Raw genomic sequence first — 7,500 nt, 5'->3', positions numbered from 1 at the left:
CAACCTGTCTCTTTGTCCTGCATGCGGTATATCTCTTTCTTTCAGTTGGTAACATAGCAGAATATACATAGCTTTAGGACCGGTGTTTGTGATCCACTCTTTCCTTGTCATTCCAGTTCTCCTTATCTAATCTCACTGTAGAATTTCTTCTCTTTGTTGTCGCGTTTGTATATTTATATTATCACTTGTGTAGTTCTCTCAGTCAATCCATTTCCCTCCTCGTCATTCTGAGTTCACACGTCACATATTGCCACACAGACTTAAGCACTTGCTCCTTGCTTCATCTCCGCACCTTGCCGAGAGAGTGTGTCTCCTCCTGTGTGTTTGGCTGTCTGCCCGTGTCCCGTGTGGGCTGTGGAATGGATGGCACGTGTGAGCAAATCAGTGTGTGTGTGTGTGTGTGTGTGTGTGTGTGTAAGACTCTGGATGTCAAAGCACCATGTAGACTAGAGTAGGTGTTGTTGAGTGGGAGTGGTTGCCTCAGATGAGCTGTGCGGAGGCGTGAGCGCACCGCATATAGACGTGGACACTAGTGCGCTCTATAACTCTTTCTCTCACTTGCCCACGCACAGCGCGCACACACACACACACACACCTGCGACGAAATCCTTAGCTCACAAGCATTCGATAAACAATGGATTTGATTGAGCATCGTCGAGGAAAAAATAGACCTGGGTTGTAATCTACACTGCGGCGACGAGAGGGTGTGTTGTATCGAGAACAATGGAAAGTGGAGTGCGGCGCACTCATGTCGATACCTTCTTGCAGTAGCCCTTAGAGGAGAAGGGCATCTCGCATGAGAGGGTGGCTCTTATAGGAGGAGGCATATAGGACGACTCCTATCCCTACTGGAGGGAGTCAAGGACGACCAAGGAGATATATAGCACACAGGCCAGATCCTCAGCTTGTTGTTCATCAATGATAAAAAAAGAGATAATAAGATAAAAAAAAAAAAGAAAAGAAAGCATCACACAGCATTGAATCGCAAACCTCTTTCAAGAAATGTTGATGGAATGGACAGCTCAGATGTCTGAGGTGGAGGTGGTGAGGTGTCAAATCAAGCAGAACTTCTGTGCTCTCTGGATCTACCAGCGCCACACCTGATCAGAGTGGAGCTGCTTTGTATCTGCCATGCAGTGTGTGTGTGTGTGTGTGTGTGTGTGTGTGTGTGTGTGTGTGTGTGTGTGTGTGTGTGTGTGTGTGTGTGTGTGTGTGTGTGTGTGTAAGAGTCTATCAGTCTCACCAGACTCTCTGTCCTGTCTCTCACATCCTGTCTGATGCTTTTGGTTAGCGTCTATGGTGAAGAACCATGGCTTCAGAACGGCACTGCCGGCAGGGAATTTGTCTCCTCAAATGAGATGAAATGATCGGACACAAGCGCTTATGTGAGCATTTGATGCCTCACAGTCTAAAATATTTGTGCTCAACTCCAAAAAAATAGGTAGATAGAATCATATTATACTGGCTACGAAGCTGTCTTTTTTGATAAGACGTATACATACAAAATATTGCATAATTAGCATAATAACATAACTAATTATGAACAAATCCTTCTTGTGCATTTCAAAGGTTAGCAAGTGTACAATTAAGTGATAATAGAACTCCACTCTAGATCCGCCATACGTCCATGCCAACGCAAGCGTGCGACACTCAGCCAGCTCTTTAAACGAGAGAACATTTGCAGAAAAACAAGAATAAGAAGAAAAAAAAACAAACAAAAAAAAAAACATGTGTGTTTGAACACAGTGATGACAGGCTGCACTGCCGCCTTTTTTCTCGACAGAGCGATGTTAGCAACCGTAACGTGTGAAAACCTGGCTGGCTCGCCATAGAGGAATGCAAGCAGGATGGTACATCTGCTTCTGCTGCTGGTGTCGCTTCAAGTACAACACACTCCACGCTGCAATTATTTCATCAGATGCTGTCGCCTGCAAACTTCTCAATTAAGTCAACGCTATGTTTAAATAGCTTTAGCACTACATGCTACATGCTCTAGAGTAAAATGTGACCTTTTGGGAGATGTGTCCTATTTATAAGAATCGGTGGAGTTAAATGTCAGACAGTACTCTGCCATATATTCTCATTTTGGGATTTATATGTGCTCCCTTAGTCTCTATGAACCATTTTTGCATCCATGGATTTGGATGGGGTCTGGTTTGGAGATGGGGTGTGGTTTGGAGATGGGGTCTGGTTTGGAGATGGGGTTTGAATCTTGTCCTGGCCCAGTAAGGATACAGGTGGTGTTTATTATCACTCTCAAATGATGGCATGTTGATGTTGTGAAGGGCGGTGGAGTACAGTATACTGTACCTCATTAAAAAAAACAACAACATGGTAATGCTACACACAACTGTCTTGCATGCACCAGATCCAATATTGTGTCCAGGTGCTGTTTTGGGATCAGTTGACAGGCAGTGACTGGCTCAGGTACTGGAGCTGGATCTGCCATCTGATGCAGAGTATTCTGTGCCAGTGGGATTAAACTGAGGTCCAGTGCTGATGATCAACCTTGTGTCTGTTTTATTGTACCAAATAAGATAAGATAAGATAAACGTCATTCTCCCTCAAGAGGGAATTTGTCTTGAGCTGTAAAGTGCATTCACTGTGAACAACAATCATATACAGTACATAAACAACAACAATCACATACATGCAGGACCCTGATACAGCGAGAAAATAGCCCTTAAAATTAGATTAATTGTGTAGTGGAGCCAATTAGTTTATATAAAATAAATTATTTTCTAAAATGTCTGTTTCCTTCCTTCCTTCCCTTGTTTTATTCAGTAGTGGCACTGACGTAGGGAGGGAGGACTGCTTAAAACAGTTGCTCTTATAGCTAACGGCCCTAAATGGCCCTAATCCGTTTCCCTGATGGCAGTAGGATTTATGTCTTCGGGCTCACACTGACTTATTCAAAATAATTAGGCATTTAGACCTGTGCATGCAAGGCAGACGTGCAGCAGTACTATGCACGTAACAGTACTACACACACACACACACACACATACAGTAGGCTAGCAGTGTAGGGTTGTGTTCTGCTGTGTCTCTTTATCAACACACATGTGGGTCAGCAGCACCCACCATCTGACACCTGACGTGCTGTCCATACAGAACCCAGAATTTAATCTGTTCGAATTCTCCATCACCTTTATATCTCTGCCTCTGACACAGTCCTCCATTATTGTGTACTCTCTCTCTCTCTCTCTCTCTCTTTCTCTTTCACTCTGTATCTCTCTCTCTTTATATCTATCTAACTATCTATCTATCTCTCTCATCCATTTAAAATGGTCTCAGCCCCGACATCAACCTCATGTGTGTGGGTGGCGGTCACTGCTGTGGCAGATGGTTTATGATGTGTGGATCCGCCCTCGGCTGCAAAGCCGCACTGGTTCAAAAGGACAGTAGCTACCCGCAGTCCCTTAGAACGGCTGTTCCATGCCACTGCCCTTTTTTAAAAGACTTGACCTCTACACCCCACCCCCGCTACTTACGAAAGTACAGAGGTCTCGCCTGAGCTCATAACTGAAATATTGATGTCCAGAGTTGGGCTTTGAATGCCGATGATGAACTCCGTCAGCAGAAAAAGAAATCTCTGTATGAAGTGTACAAACACTGCAGTATGAGACTGATATGTTAATTATCGATGGTTAATTAATTTTTGTTTGTTTACATAACCAAAACAGTGAGATGATTAGGCTATTCCTCTTGTCATATTCTTACCATTACTACAGTTACAGTATATGCTTCAGATGAAACAAGCCGAGTTGCAGTGCTGCACGTTTGCCAGTCATGGACGTAGAGTAAGCTCTTTGTAGCACACACATGATGAGAGGGCCTTTGGCAGGTTGTCCAACTTTGCCTCGGAGGATTTTTTGCTTGACTACTTGAGCTAAATTATCAGAACTCTAATTGCTATAGACAGGGCTCCATTAGCATACCTTCTTGGGTGGCTGTGGCCATGTTTCTCTAAGTCATTAAGCTAATTATACAAGCTAATTAATCAGCATCTCCGGGCTGGGGTGCTCACAAACACGGAACTACACAATAACATCCACACATACACACACAAAGACACAACCACATACTACACACACACACACACACACACATGCAGTTCACACATACACACTCCACTCTTTGGTTGATTCGCATAATGAAAGTAGTCATTTTTAGATCTTGGTCGAGAAGGAAAAAACCCTCATAATAATAAACATAAACAAAAAAAAAACTTTGATGTCTCAAGTAAACATCTTTTCAAAATTATTTTTGCCCATGCGTAAGCAGTGGTAAACAAACACAGTACAAAGCTCAAGGAGAGCGCTCAAGAGGCCATGAAAAATGCATTACTTTCAGCACTTCATTTCCACCAGCAAAACATACTAGATGGCAGCTTCTTTCTTTCTTTCTTTTTTGCTTTCCTTCTTTTCTTCTACAAGTCACAAACATCCCTGTGCTAGAACACATGTGTTGTTTCAACACCCCAGTGTCTGCTTTCAGTGTCAACACTGTATTTCTGGAAAAAAGGGGCAAAAATATAGTCCTCACATCCATCTTCTATCTGTGATCGATTTGCCAGGTCTGGGGGACTGGGTCTCAAGGGTGGGCTGAATGAATGAGTGCCTGCTCTGGATCCATCACAAACACACAACAGCAAATCAATTAACCAGCCTGGGAGCACAAGTCCACATTGGGACACACACAAGAATCACTCTAAATGTGTGTCTGTGTATGCATGCTTGCATGTGTGCATGCGACCGCACAAGATTTTTGTGTGTGTGCGCACGACTGTGTGTGTGTGTGTCCGTGCGTGTGTGTGTGTCTGTGTATCTGTGCCCGTGTGTGAGTTCAGAGACCATGCTGGTCTCTCTGGGGTAACGTTATGGAGTAAGAGCAGTATACAAAGAAAGAGGGCCGTTCAAGTACTGTATGAGGTGGAATCCATCTAACAACACCAGAAAATGTAGATAACAGAGACCCCAAACATCAGTCGTGATGTTCAGACAAATACAAGGGAACGGAATAGGGTGGCAGATGTATTCTGTTAAAGCTTCTTTATTTGGCAGAGTGCAATTTTCCCTTTTGTACACGGAGGGCTTGATATTGCCAATTCCTCACATGCACAACATTTGTATGGAAATGTGATCCTTTTTGGTTTCAGAACCCATCCTTTCTCCGGCTGCCCCCAGTGCAGACACTCTTCAAACACACATCAGCTGTTTGCTCTTGCTAATGAACTCCACCCGAGGCCAGTTCAAACCCAGTCTAATATCTGTCCTCTCTCTCTCTCTCTCTCTCTCTCTCTCTCTCTCTCTCTCTCTCTCCTTCTCTCTCTCTCTCTCTCTTGCTCTCTATTGTGTCTCCACAGGGAAATTTGGAGGAGTTTTATGCTTTCATTCGTCCGGTTGGAGACAGCTAAAAAAGCGAGCCCCACTTAAACTGGTAAGTAGGCACATTCCTGTCAAAACACTTCTGTCTATAACAGGTGACGTCTGCAGACTGACTCACTCCTCTTCAAATGTCAAACAGCAGCAGTCGAGCAAGATGGCGCTTCTGCCATTTATCCTACGACATTTAAAAAATGAAATAAAAAAAAAAAATATCCAATTAAAATCAAATAGCCTGACGCAGGTTGTGTTGATGCTTTTCACAGCAGATCCTGTGTACTTGTCCCTCTCTTAGCAAAGCTACCTGTGGCTTAACTCAATGTATGGTATCAATTAGCTCACCTGAGGGCCTGGGCCTGTGCCGTGAGATGGTTGAAGGGGAAAAGAGAGCCTAATTGAGAGTTTTAGTGAGACCACAGTAGTTATATGCAAATCTCACCACTCAGAAGCCATCTTGGTAATGCCATCCGGCTGCTATTTTGGGCAAACATGATCGGGCTCCCATGGAAATGAAAATAGAGAGATCCAAAACTCACTGAGCATGCAACATTTGTTCTGTGGCAATGGCGGACATACTCTAGGGCTCTCTTGGTTAAGAGATTTCAATCTCAATGCTACTGACCTGTTTAAATTAAGTCTAAATATATTTTAGAATGTAAACTAAACAAAACATACACACACACACACACACACACACACACACACACACACACACACACACACACACACACAAACACACACTTGCACACTCATACACAGACATACACACAAACACACAAATGTTCCTTGTGTAGGACTGATTGAATCGCATGCTTAGTCTGAGCAGAGCCCCTTACAGCCAAATCCCCTTTTGTAGATGAAAGGGAAACTTGACCCAGATATGGCGATATAAGCACATGGAACTTTCAAAAGGACGGAAGGCCTTTGAATAATCAGAGCCCTGCATATTTATAATCATGTAATGCTGTTTAGAAAATATCGGTACTTTAGACACTGTGTGCACATGGCTGCAGGAATCTTCACAGTCTGGTGTTCACCTCCATCAGCTACTTTGACCTCAAGGTGACAGAGAAAAAGACTGCTGACACTGACAGACAGGCATGCGTGATCACATGACAGATAGACATCCGAAATGAATGTGAGATGCTGTAAAAAGACAGGCATACAGTGATACAAGACATATGGATATATACATACATGCATATATGGAACAAGATCAGGCAGACGGACAGACAAGGTATGGACACAATAGAGAAGACTACATAGATGACTCAATGTGTTAAGGACTATGCTACAATTCTACTGCCCGTAGCCTGTAACTAAGCATGCACTTTCTCCAGACTTCCTGTCTTACTGTACATGTATTGCATGAGTTCCAGTCTAATATCTGTCCTCTCTCTCTCTGTAGTGTAAGTGTAGTGTAATGGAGAGTACATCTTCTTGTAATAAATGAAATGTGGAGAAGAAGATTTGCAGATACCCAAACTGATCCCAAAACAGCTAGACACTTCAAATTACCTGCATGGATGTGAACTGCTCTCCTTTTTATGAGGGCTAGATTATCTTTTAATGGTAATTGAAGGCTGTTGGATAAAAGGGGAATGAATTGTTTGTCAGCCAGCTGTCAAGGGCTGTGATTCTGTTTCAGGCACACGGGGACGGGAGTGTTGTTGGATACCAATACATACAACAGCTGTCAGGAGAGAGAGAGAGAGAGAGAGAGAGAGAGAGAGAGAGAGAGAGAGAGAGAGAGAGAGAGAGAGAGAGAGAGAGAGAGAGAGCAAATCAATTACCTGCATTAGAGATGCTACAATGCCTAAATCATAATTTCACTTTGATTACATTTTATTTTGACACAGTAAGTGGAACATTAGCAGTTGAAACGCCTTGGGAAATCTATTTAAGATTATTTTCTCTTATCCTTTCTCTTTTTCTTTTTTTCTCCCTTGGGCGATGGAATCATTGTTGTGTTTCTCTTATATCATGAGTCTGTCACTTGTAGAAGCTTTTGTGTTGCACGAAGAGCATATTGTGTGTGTGTGTATCTTAGTCTGTAGGCTAATGAAGACATGAAAAGATTTGTTATACCTGCAACTGCCAGCAAGGACTAACTTGA

The 7,500-nt window shown here is 43.1% G+C and overlaps 1 long non-coding RNA gene across 1 annotated transcript in view; it reads left to right on the top strand.

Moving 5' to 3' along the window:
* LOC125289142 overlaps positions 1-7,500 on the top strand; it is a 332,816-nt gene that overhangs the window by 208,139 nt on the left and 117,177 nt on the right. Inside the window, exon 5 of the long non-coding RNA XR_007192577.1 lies at positions 5,366-5,439. This is a non-coding gene — a long non-coding RNA (uncharacterized LOC125289142). The remainder of the gene's footprint in view (positions 1-5,365; positions 5,440-7,500) is intronic.

This window comes from Alosa alosa, chromosome 24 (assembly GCF_017589495.1).
Source record: "Alosa alosa isolate M-15738 ecotype Scorff River chromosome 24, AALO_Geno_1.1, whole genome shotgun sequence".
Lineage (NCBI taxonomy): Eukaryota > Metazoa > Chordata > Actinopteri > Clupeiformes > Clupeidae > Alosa > Alosa alosa.
This window is presented reverse-complemented; position numbering and strand designations above follow the sequence as displayed.